Here is a 21,919-nt window from a genome sequence, read left to right on the forward strand (position 1 = left end):
GGTCTCAGAAAGGGCTAGCGAGATACCATCTTGTTATATCATATCATGATTGTTTTGAGAAAGTGTTGTCATCCGAGATTTATTATTATTGCTCGCTAGTTGATTATGCCATTGATATGAGTAAACATGAGACCTAAGTGTTATTGTGAATATGGTTAGTTCATAATCTTTGCTAAAAACTTGAATGCTGGCTTTACATATTTGCAACAACAAGATCAAACCGACCTTGTAAAAGTTTTTCTTTATCACTTTCAGTTCATCAACTGAATTGCTTGAGGACAAGCAAATGTTTAAGCTTGGGGGAGTTGATACGTCTCCGTCGTATCTACTTTTCCAAACACTTTTGCCCTTGTTTTGGAGTCTAACTTGCATGATTTGAATGGAACTAATCCGGACTGGCGCTGTTTTCAGCAGAAATGCCATGGTGTTATTTTTATGCAGAAATAAAAGTTCTTGGAATGACCTGAAAATCCACGGAGAATTATTTTGGAATATATAAAAAAATACTGGAAGGAAGATCCAAGTCAGGGGGGCCTTCACCTGTCCACGAGGGTGGGGGCGCGCCCCCTGCCTCGTGGGCCTCCTGACGCTTCACCGACCTCAATCCAACTCCATATATTCGTGTTCGGGGAGAAAAAAAACCAGAGAGAAGTATTCATTGTGTTTTACGATACGGAGCCGCCACAAAGCTCTAAACTCTCTCGGGAGGGCTCATCTGGAGTCCGTTCGGGGCCCTGGAGAGGGGAATCCGTCGCCATCATCATCATCAACCTTCCTCCATCACCAATTTCATGATGCTCACCGCCATGTGTGAGTAATTCCATCATAGGCTTGCTGGACGGTGATGGGTTGGATGAGATTTATCATGTAATTGAGTTAGTTTTGTTAGGGTTTGATACCTAGTATCCACTATGTTCTGAGATTGATGTTGCTATGACTTTTCTATGCTTAATGCTTATCACTAGGGCCCGAGTGCCATGATTTCAGATCTGAACCTATTATGTTTTCATCAATATATGAGAGTTCTTGATCCTATTTTGCAAGTCTATAGTCACCTATTATGTGTTATGATCCGTTAACCCCGAAATGACAATAATCGGGACCACTACCGGTGATGACCGTAGTTTGAGGAGTTCATGTATTCACTATGTGTTAATGCTTTGGTCCGGTACTCTATTAAAAGGAGGCCTTAATATCCCTTAGTTTCCACTAGGACCCTGCTGCCACGGGAGGGTAGGACAAAACATGTCACGCAAGTTCTTTTCCATAAGCACGTATGACTATATTCGGAATACATGCCTACATTACATTGATGAACTGGAGCTAGTTCTGTGTCACCCTAGGTTATGACTGTTACATGATCGATCACATCCGACATAATTCTCTATCACTGATCCATTGCCTATGAGCTTTCCATATATTGTTCTTCGCTTATTTACCTTTCCGTTGCTACTGTTACAATCACTACAAAACACCAAAAATATTACTTTTGCTATCGTTACTTTTGCTACTGTTACCATTACTATCATATTACTTTGCTACTAAATACTTTGCTGCAGATATTAAGTTATCCAAGTGTGGTTGAATTGACAACTCAGCTGCTAATACTTGAGAATATTCTTTGGCTCCCCTTGTGTCGAATCTATAAATTTGGGTTGAATACTCTACCCTCGAAAACTGTTGCGATCCCCTATACTTGTGGGTTATCATTGAACAGAACCACCCCGTGGAGGGCAGGATGAACAGTAGATAGTGGAGGGCTGGATGAACAGTAGCCCATGGAGGGGTGGTTGAACAGGAGCCCGTGGAGAGGGCTGGTTGAAAAGTAGCCGGTGGAGTAGCACGCGGTGAAGGCTGGATGAACAGGAGCCCGTGGATGAAGAGTCGTAGGTGGAGGCTGGAGGAGGTCGACGGTGGATGAACAATAGCCCATGGAGGCTGGAGGGGGTCGACGGTGGAGATGAATAATATCCAGTGGAGTCCCATTTTGCAGTACGCCACACCCCTCCCGATGAACAAGACCCCCGTTTCGACCGTAGCGCTCCAACACAAGTCCGTTTCCTCCGTTTTGCGGTACGCCACACCCCTCCCGATCAACAGGACCCCCGTTTCGATCATAGGAGGTCCGTTTCCTCCGTTTTGCGGTACGCCAGACCCCTCCCGATGAACAGGATCCCGTTTCGAACATGGCCGGTCGAACACAAGGCTGTTTCCTCCGTTCTGCGGTACTCTAGGCCTCGTTTCCATCGGCTGTTCCGTCCAAGCCGGTTGGCTCCCACTCGTTCCATTGCCTCCCGATGAACATGACGCATTCCGTTCCCTCCTCATGAACACGACGACGATGAAGTTTCTCCGTTCCGACCCGGCCATGTACACGAGCCCTGGACGTACGTATGTGCGAGTAGGCGTTCGAGACCCCACCCGTATGTACGTACGTGGCCGTATTTTCTTTCTTGCACACTGGCCGATGTACGTACGTGTACATGCTACATGCGTGCCTCAACTACGAAACGTTCGCGCTCTACATCGACCAGTGTGTACATACACGTTCGTGACCAGAATGACAATGCTACGTACGCTTTGACGAGGTGGGTCCCGACTGTTAGGCACTTCCTTGCGTGTGAAGATATAGCTGGTGGGTCCTAGCAGTCAGGGGGGCGAATTGTTTTCTTTTTGCCCGGACGCACTTCCTTGCGTGCAAAGATGTAGTTGGTGGGTCCGAGTAGTCAGGGGGGAAATGTTTTTTTGTGAAATACGGTGGCCCGTCCGGTGGGTCCCCACTGTCAGGTACAGGAATAATTATTTTGCGTGTAATAAGGAGGCACCTCCTTGCGGCTGCTGTGGACCCATATGTCAGCCTCTCCACGTACAGTACTCTTCTGGTGGAAGTCGGTCATTGACCACATTGACCACGCCGCGTCGAGAGCACCAAGGCGGTGGATGACGGCGAGGCCTAGGAAGGGGATGACGCGGAGCCAGGGAAGACGTGGCAGTGGATTCCCACGCGTAGAGGAGTATGAGGGTTCACTAGTTCGCTGCTGTGTGAGGCTGCCATCGCCGCAGAATAACAGGGGGTGTGGGTTAGTAGAGGGATGGCCTGGCCAGCGGTGGGAATGGGGGTCAGCTATAACACCCCGGATGTAATTTACCTTATTCGTATTCCAACTCTTGCCGTTTCCGGCACTAAGTTATTTTATTTCATTGTTGTCGGGTTTCTGCCTCCGTGTGTTTTGTCTTTGTCATGCATCTCATATCATGTCATCATGTGCATTGCATTTGCATACGTGTTCGTCTCATGCATCCGAGCATTTTCCCTGTTGTGCGTTTTGCATTCCGGCGCTCCTATGTCCTCCGGTGTCCCTCTCTATCTCTTTTCGTGTGTGGGTGTTAAACGTTTTCGGATTGGACCGAGACTTGTCATGCGGCCTTGGTTTACTACCGGTAGACCGTCTGTCAAGTTTCGTACCATTTGGACTTCGTTTGATACTCCAACGGTTAACCGAGGGACCGAAAAGGCCTCGTGTGTGTTGCATCCCAACACCCTTCCAAAGTGGCCCAAAACCCACCTAAACGTCCTCCATCATCTAGATCCTTCGATCACGATCGCGTGGCCGAAAACCGCACCTCATTTGGAGCTTCCTAGCTCCCTCTACCTCTATAAATAGCCCCTCCTACGAAATCCCGGATCTCCTTCCACCCTAACCCTAGAAAATTCTTCTCCGCGCGGCCGGACACGTCCGCCGGCCGCCGGACACACCACTGCGACCAACCGGAGGTTGCCAAGTGTCGGGCCACCGCCGTTGCCCTCCGCGCGCCACCGCGGGCCCATGCGGCTCAGATCCGGCCCGCGGGGCCCGAACCGCCCGCGCCTCCGCCCGACGAGACCGCGCCACCCACGCCTGGGAGCTCCGCCGCCCTCAGCCGCCATCGCCCGGCCAGCCGCCGCCCTCCGCTGCGCCGGATGCCGCCCGGCCTCGCGCCGCCCGAGCCGGGCACCGGACCCCTGCGCGCGCCGCCAGTGGAGCAGATCGGCGCCGGTCGCGCCCTCCTCTCTCTCCGGCCGCGCCATCACCTCGCCTCCCCGCCTCTTCCTCGTCTCCGGCGAGCTCCCGCCAAGTCCGGCGAGTTCCGTGCCGGCCAGCAACAGTACTCCGGCGACCTCGGTTTCCGTGCCAATCCAGATCTAGATCCCCTCTCGGTTGACTTTTTCGTCCCTAACCCTAATATTTTTGCATACTTTGACATGCCATAACTCTGCAACCATTGCTCCGATTCATGCGTGTAGCATATCAAAATGTTCGCCTCGACGAGTACATCATTTCATCTCATTGCATCATTTTCATTTGAGCTCATCTTGATGCCTGAAATGCTGTTAGAAGAGGGCTATGTGATGATAGTTTCACATCTGTTTCAGCAAATGCACTTTTGTCATTTTTGCCATGATTAATGTGTGCATGCTATGATCCTGAGCTCTACATGTGTTTTAAAGAATGCCATTCCATCTTTACAGGGGTGTATGCCATGTATTTTTGTGATCTTTGTGGTGACTAGCACAAGCATGCAAAGTAGCTTACTCATTGATGCTGATTTCAGCGACCTAGAATTTCACCAAGTCGTTGTACTGCTGTAATTTTTATGTCATATGTTCATGTTGTTTCCTAGTGATCCATGCATCTTTTGAGCATGATCGGTAAGGATGTTTTGTAGATAAGGTTGTGCTCTATCCATCCATGTCTTTGTTTGAAATTATGGAGCACCCTAGCTTGAGTCAATCGAGCTCTACTTTTGCTATAAAATGTTCCTGGCAGATTGTTAGCATGTTTAGCAATTTTGTCGAGCTTGTTGTTGTTGATCCGTGCATGTTATGTTGTTGTTCTTGCCATGTCTAGCTTCTATGCCATGTCTATTTTCTGGGTGTATTCTTAGTTTGTCATGCAATGCCTCTTAGTGAGTGCATCGAGCTCGTAAACATGCCTACTCGTTATCTGTTTTTGCCATGCTCCAGTTTTTCACCAAGTCTGAATCTGTTTATGTTTTTGCTATGTTCACATGCTTGCAATTGTATTTTCTGATCCCTTTTGGCTCATGGTCACTAAGGGACTTTTGTTACATGCTTTGAGTAGCTTCAAACCATGCCTTGCTTTGCCATGATATGTTCCCTTAGCATGTAGTTTTTGTGCTCTAAAGATTGCTTCCTGATGATAAATTCTTGACATGCTGTTAATTTCACTAAGTCTAAAACCTGTTATCTTTTGCACTTTGGCCATGCTTGATTGAACCTCTTATTGAGTGAATTAGCCGTAGCTCAGTGTTCATCTTTTGTCAAGCATCATGAGTGGAACCCTGCCATGTATTTTGTTGCCATGTTTGAGTCCAGTAGCTTATTTATCTTGATGCATTTAGATGGCCTCTTGCTGATTATCGCAGACCGGTGCCATATTTGTTTTGCTTGCCATTTCCAAATCGTGCATCCGATTCCGGTGATCTTTATATCGATTTCAACCGAAATCAACTCCCCTTTCCAGTGGCACTCTTGGATTTCCAAGTTGAGGCCAGGTTCAATCATTCCTTTGCAAATCATGCATATGCATCACATATTGCATCCCGCATATCATACCATGTTTGCATCATGTTGCTTGAGCATTGCATGTGGTTGATTGTGTTCCTTTTTGCTTGTTGTTCTTTCTTGGGTAGATCCGGGAGAAGAGTACGTGAACGAGGAGCCCGTTGAGTACGCTTACGAGGATCAAGTCGACTCTGAGAACTTTGTAGACAAGATGACCATACCCTTGAAATCACTTCTATCTTTGCTTGCTAGATGCTCGCTCTTTTGCTATGCCTATGCTACGATACCTACCACTTGCTTATCATGCCTCCCAAATTGCCATGTCAAACCTCTAACCCACCATGTCCTAGCAAACCGTTTTTTGGCTATGTTACCGCTTTGCTCAGCCCCTCTTATAGCGTTGCTAGTTGCAGGTGAAGATTGGAGATCGTTCCTTGTTGGAACATGTTTATTGTTGGGATATCATAATATTATCTTGTTTATCTTAATGCACCTATATACTTGGTAAAGGGTGGAAGGCTCGGTCTTATGCCTAGTGTTTTGTTCCACTCTTGCCGCCCTAGTTTCCGTCATATCGGTGTTATGTTCCCGGATTTTGCGTTCCTTACACGGTTGGGTTATAATGGGAACCCCTTGACAGTTCGCCTTGAATAAACCCCTTCAGCAATGCCCAACCTTGGTTTTACCATTCGCCATCTAGCCTATTTTTCCCTTGGGTTTCCGGAGCCCAAGGGTCATCTTTATTAAACCCCCCGGGCCAGTGCTCCTCTGAGTGTTGGTCCAAAACAGAGCCACTTGCAGCGCCACCTCGGGGAAACTTGAGGGTTGGTTTTAGTTGTACGTAGTGTTCATGTTCGGGAACGTAGTAATTTCAAAAAATTTCCTATGCACACGCAAGATCATGGTGATTCATAGCAACGAGAGGGGAGAGTGTAGTCTACGTACCCTCGTAGACCGAAAGCGAAAGCGTTAGCACAACGCGGTTGATGTAGTTGTATGTCTTCACGATCCGACCGATCCAAGTACCGAACGCACGGCACCTCCGAGTTCAGCACACGTTCAGCTCGATGATGTCCCGTGAACTCCACTCCAGTAGAGCTTCACGGGAGAGTTCCGTCAGCACGACTGCGTGGTGACGACGATGATGTTCTACCGTCACAGGGCTTCGCCTAAGCACCGCTACGATATGATCGAGGTGGATTATGGTGGAAGGGGCACCGCACATGGCTAAGAGATCAAGAGATCAATTGTTATGTCTATGGGGTGCCCCCTGGCCACGTATATAAAGGAGTGGAGGAGGAGGGGGCCGGCCAAGAGGAGGAGGCACACCGAAGGGGGGGCAATCCTACTCCAAGTAGGTTTTGCCCCCCTTTCCTATTCCAATTAGGAGAAGGGGGAAGGAGGAGGTGGAGAGAAGGAAGGAGAAGGGGGGCCACACCCCCTTCCCTTTCCCAATTCGGATTGGGGCAAGGGGGCTGCGCGCCACCTCCTGCTGCCTCTCCTCTTCCACTACTTTGGGCCCATGAGGCCCAATAACCCCCGGGGGGTTCCGGTAACCCCCTAGTACTCTGGTATATATCCGATAACCCCCGGAACCATTCCGGTGTCCGAATATAGTCATCCAATATATCAATCTTCAGGTCTCGACCATTTCAAGACTCCTCGTCATGTCCGTGATCACATCCGGGACTCCGAACAACCTTCGGTACATCAAAACTCATAAACTCATAATATAACCGACATCGAAACGTTAAACGTGCGGACCCTACAGGTTCGAGAACTATGTAGACATGACCGAGACATGTCTCCGGTAAATAACCAATAGCGGAACCTGGATGCTCATATTGGCTCCCACATATTATACAAAGATCTTTATCAGTCAGACCGCATAACACCATACGTTGTTCCCTTTGTCATCGGTATGTTACTTGCCCGAGATTCGATCGTCGGTATCTCAATACCTAGTTCAATCTCATTACCGGCAAGTCTCTTTACTCGTTCCGTAATACATCATTCTGCAACTAACTCATTTAGTTGCAAGGCTTAAGTGATGTGCATTACCGAGAGGGCCCAGAGATACCTCTCCGACAATCGGAGTGACAAATCCTAATCTTGAAATACGCCAACCCAACAAGTACCTTTGGAGACACCTGTAGAGCACCTTTATAATCACCCAGTTATGTTGTGATGTTTGGTAGCACACAAAGTGTTCCTCCGGTAAACGGGAGTTGCATAATCTCATAGTCATAGGAACATGTATAAGTGATGAAGAAAGCAATAGCAACAAACTAAACGATCAAGTGCTATGCTAACGGAATGGGTCAACTCAATCACATCATTCTCTAATGATGTGATCCCATTAATCAAATGACAACTCATGTCTATGGCTAGGAAACTTAACCATCTTTGATTCAACGAGCTAGTCAAGTAGAGGCATACTAGTGACATACTGTTTGTCTATATATTCACACATGTATTATGTTTCCAGTTAATACAATTCTAGCATGAATAATAAACATTTATCATGATATAAGGAAATAAATAATAACTTTATTATTGCCTCTAGGGCATATTTCCTTCAGTCTCCCACTTGCACTAGAGTCAATAATCTAGTTCACATCGTCATGTGATTTAACATCAATAGTTCACATCACCATGTGATTAACACCCATAGTTCACATCGTCATGTGACCAACACCCAAAGGGTTTACTAGAGTCAATAATCTAGTTCACATCGCTATGTGATTAATACCCAAAGAGTACTAAGGTGTGATCATGTTTTGATTGTGAGGGAAGTTTAGTCAACGGGTCTGCTACATTCAGATCCTTATGTATTTTGCAAATTTCTATGTCAACAATGCTCTGCATGGAGCTACTCTAGCTAATTGCTCCCACTTCCAATATGTATCCAGATTGGGATTTAGAGTCATCTGGATCAGTGTCAAAATTTGCATCAACGTAACCCTTTACCACGAACCTTTTGTCACCTCCATAATCGAGAAACATATCCTTATTTCACTAAGGCTAATTTTGACCAATGTCCAGTGATCTACTCCTAGATCACTATTGTACTCCCTTGCCAAACTCAGGGTAGGGTATACAATAGGTCTGGTACACAGCATGACATACTTTATAGAACCTATGGTTGAGGCATAGGGAATGCCTTTCATTCTCTTTCTATCTTATGCCGTGGTCGGGCTTTGAGTCTTACTCAATTTCACACCTTGTAACACAGGCAAGAACTCTTTCTTTGACTGTTCCATTTTGAACTACTTCAAAATCTTGTCAAGGTATGTATTCATTGAAAAAACTTATCAAGTGTCTTGATCTATCTCTATAGATCTTGATGCTCAATATGTAAGCAGCTTCACCGAGGTCTTTCTTTGAAAAACTCCTTTCAAACATTCCTTTATGCTTTGCAGAATAATTCTACATTATTTTCGATCAACAATATGTCATGTACATATACTTATTAGAAATGTTGTAGTGCTCCCACTCACTTTCTTGTAAATACAGGCTTCACTGCAAGTCTGTATAAAACTATATGCTTTGATCAACTTATCAAAGCGTATATTCCAACTCCGAGATGCTTGCACCAGTCCATAGATGGATCGCTGGAGCTTGCATATTTTGTTAGCACCCTTAGGATTGACAAAACCTTCTAGTTGCATCATATACAACTCTTCTTTATTAAATCTATTAAGGAATGTTGTTTTGTTTATCCATTTGCCTGATTTCATAAAATGCGGCAATTGCTAACATGATTCGGACAGACTTAAGCATAGATACGAGTGAGAAACTCTCATCGTAGTCAACACCTTGAACTTGTCGAAAACCTTTTTGCGACAATTCTAGCTTTGTAGATGGTAACACTACTATCAGCGTCCGTCTTCCTCTTGAAGATCCATTTAATCTCAATGGCTCGCCGATCATTGGGCAAGTCAATCAAAGTCCATACTTTGCTCTCATACATGGATCTCATCTCAGATTTCATGGCCTCAAGCCATTTCATGGAATCTGGGCTCATCATCGCTTCCTCATAGTTCGTAGGTTCATCATGGTCAAGTAACATGACCTCCAGAACAGGATTACCGTACCACTCTGGTGCGGATCTCACTCTGGTTTACCTACGAGGTTCGGTAGTAATAACTTGATCTGAAGTTACATGATCATCATCATTAGCTTCCTCACTAATTGGTGTAGTAGTCACAGGAACAGATTTCTGTGATGAACTACTTTCCAATAAGGGAGCAGGTACAGTTACCTCATCAAGTTCTACTTTCCTCCCACTCACTTCTTTCGAGAGAAACTCCTTCTCTAGAAAGGATCCATTCTCAGCAATGAATATCTTGCCTTCGGATCTGTGATAGAAGGTGTACCCAAAATTTTCTTTTAGGTATCCTATGAAGATTTACTTCTCCGATTTGGGTTCGAGCTTATCATGTTGAAACTTTTTCACATAAGCATCGCAGTCCCAAACTTTAAGAAACAATAACTTAGGTTTCTCGCCAAACCACAGTTCATACGGTGTCGTCTCAACGGATTTAGATGGTGCCCTATTTAACGTGAATGTAGCTGTCTCTAATGCATAACCCCAAAACGATAGTGGTAATCGGTAAGAGACATCATAGATCGCACCATATCTAATAAAGCACGGTTACGACGTTCGGACACACCATTACACTATGGTGTTCCAGGTGGCGTGAGTAGTGAAACTATTTCACATTGTTTTAACTGAAGGCCAAACTCGTAACTCAAATATTTTACTTCTATGATCATATCGTAGAAACTTTTATTTTTGTTACGATGATTCTCCACTTCACTCTGAAATTCTTTGAACTTTTCTAATATTTCAGACTTGTGTTTCATCAAGTAGATATACTCATATCTGCTCAAATCATCTGTGAAGATCAGAAAATAATGATACCTTCCGCGAGACTATATATTCATCGGACCACATACATCAGTATGTATGATTTCCAACAAATCTGTTGCTCGCTCCATTGTTCCGGAGAACGGAGTCTTAGTCATCTTGCCCATGAGGCATGGTTCGTAAGCATCAACTGATTCATAATCAAGTGATTCCAAAAGCCCATCAACATGGATTTTCTTCATGCGCTTTACACCAATATGACCTAAACGGCAGTGCCACGAATAAGTGGCACTATCATTATTAACTTTGCATCTTTTGGCTTCAATATTATGAAAATGTGTACCACCACGATCGAGATCCAACAAACCATTTTCATTGGGTGTATGACCATAGAAGGTTTTATTCATGTAAACAAAACAACAATTATTCTCTAACTTACATGAATAACCGTATTGCAATAAACATGATCCAATCATATTTATGCTCAACGCAAACACCAAATAACATTTATTTAGGTTCAACACTAATCCCGAAAGTATAGGGAGTGTGCGATGATGATCATATCAATCTTGGAACCACTTCCAACACACATCGTCACTTCACCCTTAACTAGTCTCTGTTTATTTTGCAACTCCCATTTTGAGTTACTACTCTTAGCAACTGAACCAGTATCAAATACCGAGGGGTTGCTATAAACACTAGTAAAGTACACATCAATAACATGTATATCAAATATAGCTTTGTTCACTTTGCCATCCTTCTTATCCACCAAATACTTGGGGTAGTTCCGCTTCTAATGACCAGTCCCTTTGCAGTAGAAGCACTTAGTCTCAGGCTTAGGTCCAGACTTGGGTTTCTTCACTTGAGCAGCAACTTGTTTGCCGTTCTTCTTGAAGTTCCCCTTCTTCCCTTTGCCCTTTCTCTTGAAACTAGTGGTCTTGTCAACCATCAACACCTGATGTTTTTCTTGATTTCTACCTTCGCCGATTTTTGCATCGCGAAGAGCTTGGGAATTGTTTTCGTCATGCCTTGCATATTATAGTTCATCACTAAGTTCTACTAACTTGGTGATGGTGACTAGAGAATTCTGTCAATCACTATTTTATCTGGAAGATTAACTTCCACTTGATTCAAGCGATTGTAGTACCCAGACAATCTGAGCATATGCTCACTCTTGAGCTATTCTCCTCCATCTTTTAGCTATAGAACTTGTTGGAAACTTCATATCTCTGAACTCAGGTATTTGCTTGAAATATTAATTTCAACTCCTGGAACATCTCATATGGTCCATGATGTTCAAAACGTCTTTGAAATCCCGATTCTAAGCTGTTAAGCATGGTGCACTAAACTATCAAGTAGTCATCATATTGAGCTAGCCAAACGTTCATAACGTCTGCATCTGCTCCTGCAATAGGTCAGTCACCTAGCGGTGCATCAAGGACATAATTCTTCTATGCAGCAATGAGGATAAACCTCAGATCACGGACCCAGTCCGCATCATTGCTACTATCGTCTTTCAACTTAGTTTTCTCTAGGAACACATATAAAACATAGGGAAGCAATAACGCGAGCTATTGATCTACAACATAGATATGCAAATACTATCAGGACTAAGTTCATGATAAATTAAAGTTCAATTAATCATATTACTTAAGAACTCCCACTTAGAAAGACATCCCTCTAATCTTCTAAGTGATCACGTGATCCAAATCAACTAAACCATAACCGATCATCACGTGAAATGGAGTAGTTTTCAATGGTGAACATCACTATGTTGATCATATCTACTATATGATTCAGGCTCGACCTTTCGGTCTCAGTGTTCCGAGGCCATATCTGCATATGCTAGGCTCGTCAAGTTTAACCTGAGTATTCTGCATGTGCAAAACTGGCTTGCACCCGTTGTAGATGGACGTAGAGCTTATCACACCCAATGATCACTAGGTGTCTGGGCACGACGAACTTTGGCAACGGTGCATACTCAGGGAGAACACTTTTATCTTGAAATTTAGTGAGAGATCATCTTATAATGCTACCATCATAACTAAGCAAAGTAAGATGTATAAAAGATAAACAACTCATGTAATCAAAATATGTGACATGATATGGACATCATCATCTTGTGCCTTTCATCTCTATCTCCAAAGCATCGTCATGATCTCCATCGTCACCGGCATGAAACCATGATCTCCATCATCTTGATCTATATCAATGTGTCGTCACATGGTCGTCTCGCCAACTATTGCTCTTGCAACTATTGCTATCGCATATCAAAAAAGTAAAGCAATTATTTGGCACTTGCATCTTATGCAATAAAGAGACAACCATAAGGCTTCTGCCAATTGCTGATAACTTCAACAAAACATGATCATCTCATACAACAACTTATATCTCATCATGTCTTGACCATATCACATCACAACATGCCCTGCAAAAACAAGTTAGACGTCCTCTATTTTGTTGTTGCAAGTTTTACGTGGCTGCTACTGGGCTTAGCAAGAACCGTTCTTACCTACGCATCAAAACCACAACGATAGTTTGACAAGTTGGTGTTGTTTTAACCTTCGCAAGGACCGGGCATAGCCACACTCGGTTCAACTAAAGTTGGAGAAACTGACACCCGCCAGCCACCTGTGTGCACAGCACATCGGTAGAAGCAGTCTTGCGTAAGCGTACGCGTAATGTCGGTCCAGGCCGCTTCATCCAACAATACCGCCAAACCAAAGTATGACATGCTAGTAAGCAGTATGACTTATATCTCCCACAACTCACTTGTGTTCTACTCATGCATACAACATCAACGCATAAAACCTGGCTCGGATACCACTGTTGGGGAACGTAGTAATTTCAAAAAAAATTCTACGCACACGCAAGATCATGGTGATGCATAGCAATGAGAGGGGAGAGTGTAGTCTACGTACCCTCGTAGACCGAAAGCGGAAGCGTTAGCACAACGCAGTTGATGTAGTCATACGTCTTCACGATCCGACCGATCCAAGTACTGAACGCACAACACCTCCGAGTTCAGCACACGTTTAGCTCGATGACGTCCCGTGAACTCCAATCCAGTAGAGCTTCACCGGGAGAGTTCCATCAGCACGATGGCGTGGTGACGACGATGATGTTCTATCGTCGCAGGGCTTCACCTAAGCACCGCTACGATATGATCGAGGTGGATTATGGTCGAAGGGGCACCGCACACGGCTAAGAGATCAAGAGATCAATTGTTGTGTCTATGGGGTGCCCCCTGGCCACGTATATAAAGGACTGGAGGAGGGGGCCAGCCAAGAGGAGGAGGTGCGCCCAAGGGGGGCAATCCTACTCCAAGTAGGTTTTGCCCCCCTTTCCTATTCCAATTAGGAGAAGGGGGAAGGAGGAGGTGGAGAGAAGGAAGGAGAAGGGGGGCCGCGCCCCCTTCCCTTTCCCAATTCGGATTGGGGTAAGGGGGGCTGCGCGCCACCTCCTCCTGCCTCTCCTCTTCCACTACTTTGGGCCCACGAGGCCCAATAACCCCCGGGGGGTTCCGGTAACCCCCCGGTACTCCGGTATATATCCGATAACCCCCGGAACCATTCCGGTGTCCGAATATAGTCATCCAGTATATCAATCTTCATGTCTCGACCATTTCGAGACTCCTCGTATTGTCCGTGATCACATCCGGGACTCCTAACAACCTTCGGTACATCAAAACTCATAAACTCATAATATAACCGACATCGAAACGTTAAGCGTGCGGACCCTACGGGTTCGAGAACTATGTAGACATGACCGAGACATGTCTCCGGTAAATAACCAATAGCGGAACCTGGATGCTCATATTGGCTCCCACATATTCTACGAAGATCTTTATCGGTCAGACCGCATAACAACATACGTTGTTCCCTTTGTCATCGGTATGTTACTTGCCCGAGATTCGATCGTCGATATCTCAATACCTAGTTCAATCTCGTTACCGGCAAGTCTCTTTACTCGTTCCGTAATACATCATTCCGCAACTAACTCATTTAGTTGCAATGCTTGCAAGGCTTAAGTGATGTGCATTACCGAGAGGGCCCAGAGATACCTCTCCGACAATCGGAGTGACAAATCCTAATCTCAAAATACGCCAACCCAACAAGTACCTTTGGAGACACCTGTAGAGCACCTTTATAATCACCCAGTTACGTTGTGCCGTTTGGTAGCACACAAAGTGTTCCTCCGGTAAACGGGAGTTGCATAATCTCATAGTCATAGGAACATGTATAAGTGATGAAGAAAGCAATAGCAACAAACTAAGCGATCAAGTGCTATGCTAACGGAATGGGTCAAGTCAATCACATCATTCTCTAATGATGTGATCCCACTAATCAAATGACAACTCATGTCTATGGCTAGGAAACTTAACCATGTTTGATTCAACGAGCTAGTCAAGTAGAGGCATACTAGTGACATACTGTTTGTCTATATATTCACACATGTATTATGTTTCCGGTTAATACAATTCTAGCATGAATAATAAACATTTATCATGATATAAGGAAATAAATAATAACTTTATTATTGCCTCTAGGGCATATTTCCTTCAGTTCATCTGAGTGTGCCCTGAGAACAAGATATGTGCAGCTCCTATCGGGATTTGTCGGCACATTCGGGCGGTGTTGCTAGACTTGTTTTACCATTGTCGAGGATGTCTTGTAACCGGGATGCCGAGTCTGATCGGATTGTCTTGGGAGAAGGAATATCCTTCGTAGACCATGAGAGCTTGTGATGGGCTAAGTTGGGACTCCCCTGCAGGGATTTGAACTTTCAAAAGTCGTGCCCGTGGTTATGGGCAGATGGGAATTTGTTAATGTCCAGTTGTAGATAACCTGAAACTTAACTTAATTAAAATGCACTAACCACATGTGTAACCATGATGGTCTCTTCTCGGCGGAGTCCGGAAAGTGAACACGGTGTTGGAGTAATGCTTGACGTAGGTTGTTCTAGCATCACATCTTGATCATAGTTGTTCGACCGTGCTTTTGCCTTCTCTTCTCGCTCTCATTTGCGTATGTTAGCCACCATATATGCTACTCGCTTGCTGCAGCTCCACCTCATACCTTTGCCTTACCTATAAGCTTAAATAGTCTTGATCGCGAGGGTGTGAGATTGCTGAGTTCCCTGTGACTCACAGATTAATTCCAAAACCAGATGCAGGGACCGATGATACCGCTCTAGGTGATGCATTTGAGCTCAAGTGGGAGTTCGATGAAGACTCTCGCCGTTACTACGTGTCTTTCCCAGATGATCAGTAGTGGTTCCCAGTTGGGGCGATCGGGGACTATGTTGCATTTGGGGTTTATCTTCATTTTGGTTCCGTAGTCGAACCTTGAGTGTATTGGATGAATGTAATGTATTTGTGTGACGTGGTGAGTGTAAGCCAACTATGTACCTTTCCCCTTTATTTATGTACATGGGTCGTTTGCGAAGATTACCTCACTTGCGACATTGCTTTCAATGCGGTTATGCCTCTAAGTCGTGCTTCGACACGTGGGAGATATAGCCGCATCCAGGGCGTTACAAGTTGGTAATCAGAGCCTTCCCCGACCTTAGGAGCCCCCTGCTTGATCGAATTGTTGGCGTTGTTGAGTCTAGAAAGATGTTTTGAGTCATTTAGGATTATATATATCGGAGACTAGGATTTCTTTTTACTCCTCAGTCCCTTCGTCGCTCTGGTGAGGCATCCTGACGTAGAGTTTTGACTCTTCTCTTCTCAATTTTCACTAAAAAAATTAGGATCACGCGGGTATCTTGGAATCGTTCCGATGGTTTTGTGACGAGAACATTGTTCTTGGTGCCTCCTGACATTTAGGGGTTGTGGCAGTGTCCAGGGGAGTTGAGCTCCGAGGTGTTGTCGTCACAATTTTATCGTTGAGATTCTGGAATACCTGAGTTTCGCCGACATCGAAAATCTCTTTTATGCAGCTGTTGGTGAGATAAGCTCGACGCCACCCAGTACTGGGGCGGGAGTTCGGGAGTATTGCCATAACTTGTATAACGGATGCTTTTCCAAGGTTGAGGTAAATGATTTCCGAAGGTTTCTTGGTTATGTGTTGAAGGATGGATACAGCTGGATGTAGGATTTGCTAGCTTTGGGTGAGATATTATGCTTCCCCTGTATCGCCAACACCTGATTGCATAACCGGAAAGGTTCGGGAGTTTCATAGGTGGGAATTATTGTAGCTCTAGTACTTCTTCCGCGGATATTTGGTTTGTGATTGGGTAATCCTCACCAAGTATTTGTTCTTGTCCGTACCTTGTTGTTTTATTCTTCTACCTCTATCTAAGTGGCTTCTCAATTATGGAAATGTGACCATTTTGATTGGAATGCATTCGTTCATTTCGTTTGGATGTGAAGACTATATGTGCAATTTCGATCCATTTGATTCAGCTTAAATATTTGTCTGCCAAGATGCTAATGGATGTCACCCTCTTCAGGATGGCTCCTGCTAACGATCAGAATCAGAATCAGGATCCGCCACCACCACCTCCACCTTCGGAGGCATGGAAAGCTATGATGGCCGCTACCAATGCAAACACGCAGCTGATCATGCAAATTCTGCAAGAGCGCAACCAAGGGAATCATGGCCATGGCAACAATCAGAATCAGTTTGCTACACTCAACCAGTTCCTCGCTAATCAGCCAAAGACCTTCAGCAACTGTGTCGAGGCCTCAGATGCTGATGATTGGCTCGTGGATATATGCAAGCATTTCGAGTGTAGTAACGTCAGGCCTAAGGACTTTGTCAAGTTTGCCTCCTTCCAACTCAAAGACCAAGCTGCAGAATGGTTTCAGCAGTACAAAGATTCCAGAGGAGGCCGTGTGATTACCTGGGATGAATTCCGTCAAGACTTCAAAGCTCATCACATTCCTCAGAGTGTTATTGAAAGCAAGCGTGAGGAATTCCGCAACCGGAAGCAAGGCAGCTTGTCTGTTTACCAGTATAACATTCTGTTCCAGAGGCTCGCTCGTTTCGCCAAGCAAGACGTCCCTGACAAGAAGAGCATGATTTATCAGTTCAGGGGTGGCCTCAGAGAAGATCTCCAACTAGCTCTCATCCTTTTTGAGCCGAAGAAGTACGATGAGTTCTACAATATGGCAGTGAAGCAAGAGACTGCTCAACTCAAGTGCGATGCTTCCAAGAAGCGAGTTAGAGATGTGACTCCTTCTTCCTCAACTCAAGTGGCTAAGCAGCAAAAGTATTGGCTGCCTCCTCCTCCGTTCCGTCAGCCTTATCAGCAGAAGAGCAAAGGTGGCAATGGATCTTCCCACCCACCCAACCCAGTCTTTCAGAACAAGACTTCGTCTCAAGCTCCAGGATCAAGTGATCTGTATCACCGTCCGCTCTCGGAGGTCGCGTGCAACAAGTGTCAGCAGAAGGGTCACTATGCCAACAAATGCTTCAACCAGAGGCGTCTTCCTCCTCCTCCTATGAGATCTGCTAGCAATGCAGTGATCAAGCATAATCCCAAGCACGCCAAGGTCAACTTGTTGAACGCAGCTCAGGCAGAGGACTCGCCAGATGTGATTATGGGTAACCTTCCTGTTAACGATGTTCCTGCAAAAGTTCTTTTTGACACTGGTGCATCGCATTCTTTTATTTCAAGACCATTTGTTGCCAAGCATGAATTTGTGATCGAAAATATTCCGTTCCCGTTAAAGATTGTGTCCCCGGGAAAGCAAATGACTTCTAACAATTGCATCCCGGATGTTACTATCACGTTGGGCGACTATAAGTTTCTGTCCTCTCCAGTGGTCCTTGGTAACTCGGATATTGATCTTATTCTTGGAATGGATTGGCTTTCTAAGCACAAGGCTCACCTTGATTGTGCTGCCAGGCAGATTCAATTGACTCATTCGTCTGAGGATGTAATTGTCTTTGCCGCAAGGGATGATACCATCCGTCTGTTTTCTCTCAGTGAGAAGGGTGAGCTGGATGCCATCTGTCAAATTCCAGTCGTTTGCGAATATCAAGACATCTTTCCAGAAGAGCTTCCAGGAATGCCTCCGCACCGGCCAGTTGAATTTGTCATCGATCTTGAGCCGGGCACGGAACCTGTTTGCAAACGTCCTTACAAGCTTGGACCTGAAGAGTTGAAAGAGCTGAAGAAGCAACTCGATATTCAAGAGCGTATGGGTCTCATCCGACCTAGTTCTTCTCCGTGGGGTTGTGGAGTTCTTTTTGTGAAGAAGAAGGATGGAACGGACCGACTCTGTGTCGACTACCATCCATTGAACAAGAAGACTATAAAGAACAAGTACCCACTTCCCAACATCAATGAGCTATTTGAACAACTCGAAGGTGCTCAAGTATTCTCCAAGCTTGATCTCCGTATGGGCTATCATCAGATTCGCATTCGTGAAGAAGATATCCCCAAGACAGCATTCAGAACAAGCTATGGTTCATATGAATACACTGTCATGTATTTCGGCCTCGTCAACGCTCCTCCAACATTCTCTCGCATGATGAATTTCATCTTCAACACCTACATAAATGAATTCGTCTTGGTCTACCTCGATGACATTTTGGTATTTTCCAAGAATAAGGAAGATCATGCCAAGCACTTGCGTTTGGTGCTGGATAAACTCAGAGAACATCAGTTCTATGCCAAGTTTTGAAAGTGCGAGTTTTGTCTCGATGAGGTTCTCTACCTTGGGCGTATCATCTCTACCAAGGGCATAGCGGTGAATCCTGAGAAGGTGTCTGCAATTGTGAATTGGGAACCACCTCAGAACATGAAGCAACTCCGCAGCTTCCTTGGGCTCGCAAGCTATTGCCGAAGGTTCGTTGAGAACTTCTCAAAGATCGTGAAGCCTCTTTCCAACCTTCTCCAGAAGTATGTGAAGTACGTCTGGTCTCCTGAATGTGACATCGCTTTCAACACCCTGAAAGAGAAGTTAGTCACTGCTCCAGTTCTGACTCCTCCTGATGAATCCAAACCATTTGAGGTCTTCTGTGATGCTTCCCTTCAAGGTCTTGGTGCAGTGTTGATGCAAGAGAAGAAAGTTGTGGCTTATACCTCTCGCTAGTTGAAGCCCAATGAAAAGAACTACCCCACTCATGACCTCGAGTTGGCGGCTGTTGTTCATGCTCTTTTAACTTGGAGACATCTCTTATTGGGAAGAAAAGTGGACATCTTCACTGATCATAAGAGTCTCAAGTACATCTTCACTCAGCCAAATCTCAACCTCAGGCAGACTCGTTGGGTCGAAATGATTCAAGAGTATAATACAAGTATCGATTGTACTCCAGGCAAGGCCAATGTAATTGCCGACGCATTGAGCAGGAAGGCTTACTGCAACAGTCTGATTATCAAGCCTTTCCAACCCGAGCTTTGTGAAGCTTTCCGCAAACTCAATCTGCAAGTTATTCCTCAAGGATTTCTCGCCAACCTCCAAGTCTCTCCTACTTTGGAAGATCAACTTCTTGATGCTATGGTTAAGAAGGTGAAGATTGGGATTGCCAAGAGTCAACCCAAGTACAAGTGCTATCGTCTTGATGACAAGGATACTCTATTCTTTGAGGATCGCATTGTTGTGCCTAAAGGTGATATTCGTAAAGTCATTATGAACGAAGCTCACAATTCACTCCTCTCTATCCACCCTGGAAGTACAAAGATGTACCATGACCTCAAGCAGTCGTATTGGTGGACTCGAATGAAGCATGAGATTGCTCAGTTCGTGAATGAATGTGATGTCTGCAGAAGTGTGAAGGCAGAACACCAATGACCAGCTGGTCTCCTCCAACCTCTTGCCATTCCAGAATGGAAGTTTGACCATATTAAGATGGACTTTGTGACTGGATTTCCAAAGACCAAGCGTGGCAATGATGTTATCTTCGTTGTCATCGACAAACTCACTAAAGTGGCTCATTTCCTTTGTATCAAAGAATCTATCACAGCAGCTCAATTGGCAGAGCTATATACCTCCCGGATTGTCTCCCTGCACGGCATTCCGCAGTTGATTTCTTTAGATCATGGCAGCATCTTCACCTCTAAGTTCTGGGAATCTTTTCAGAAGGCCATGGGCACCAACATCCGTTCTAGCACAGCTTTTCATCCTCAAACTAGTGGCCAAGTCGAGCGAGTAAATCAGATTCTTGAAGATATGCTCAAGGCTTGCGTCATCTCTTTCGACATGAAGTGGGAAGCCCTGCACAGCCCTGTTGTTACCGTGATCTGTCGCTAAAACTGGTATAAATAACAACTGATTGTTCCTCAAAAAAAAACTGCGCGACCTGCTAGGTCCCTGGTGTCAGCCACTCGTAGTGTAATTCTCTCGTTTATTGACTACGTCGACAATGGCGTGAGCCCTAGATGTCCAACCATTAGGAGGAACCATATTTTTGGGCTTGTAATATAGAGGCACTTGTTTGCGTACTGCCATGACGCTGGTGGGTCCCTACTGTCATCCTCTCCACGTACAGTCATCTCCTTGTTCCTCTTGGTTGTTGACCACGTTGACAAGGCAAGAGGGCGGCGCACCGCGCACCGCGAGCGAACCAAGGCCGCAAGCGGAGGACGACGGCGAAGCCTCGGACAGAATGAACAGGAGCCATGGAAGATGCGCCGGTCCAGTCGCATGTTCGGGTGTGGGTGCGTGTTGGCACTAACGTCGCTGGAGAATAACAGGACGTGTGGGGGAATAGAGGGAGGGACTGGCCAACATTGGAGGGTACGTACGATAGGGCGGCGGAGGCGCAGCCAGCCATGGGAGGCGGGAGCAGGCGGAGCCGACGGGGTGGTTTGGTTTGGGTGGCTAGAGGAAGAAGAAGACAAGAGATAGAAGATACACGACAGATGTTGGATGTCAATCCAACGGCTGGTAGGCAGAATCGTTTGTTGACTGGCTAGTAAGTCGACACCACCTTGGATAGGCTATTTCCTCGCGGGTCCCAAATGTCAGAATCCAAATCTATCACGGTCATGCAACCTTTCCTATGAAAATTTACAGCCCATTTGATGTGCTAGTTCGAAATAAGTTTGTGGGTGCTGGTGGGGGCTAATCACTTGGTTTCTATAATGCAGAGTGAGCTCAAGCAGCCGGCGAGAGTGATGTTATTTCCCTTGGTTGGGATTTGTTAGTTGTTACAATATTTCACTCTAAATTAAACGACTGGCAAGCCATTTGCCTTGCTTCAAAGAAAATATGACAGTCACAGCCGAGTTGAAAAGGGCAAGAACATCTAACTCCGGCTTACAATATGTACAAAAGCACGAGGGTTAATTGTTCATCTGGTTTACAAAAAACCCAGGTTGAAAAGGGCAACCACTACACCACAACACTGATGCAATGGCATGTAATCTGCTGGGAGAAATCACTTTAAAGGGCAGGCAAACTGCCGGGAGAACATTTCTCCCGGTAGATAGAACTACCACGAGAACGGCTGCCGGGGATTACTTCTCCCGGCAGATAAACTCTTCCCGGCAGTTTTTCTGCCCTTGCCCTTCTATTTCCCGGC

The sequence above is a fragment of the Triticum urartu genome, chromosome 5A, assembly GCF_056163025.1.
Source record: "Triticum urartu cultivar PI428250 chromosome 5A, HENAU_Tu73, whole genome shotgun sequence".
In the NCBI taxonomy this organism is placed as follows: Eukaryota; Viridiplantae; Streptophyta; class Magnoliopsida; order Poales; family Poaceae; genus Triticum; species Triticum urartu.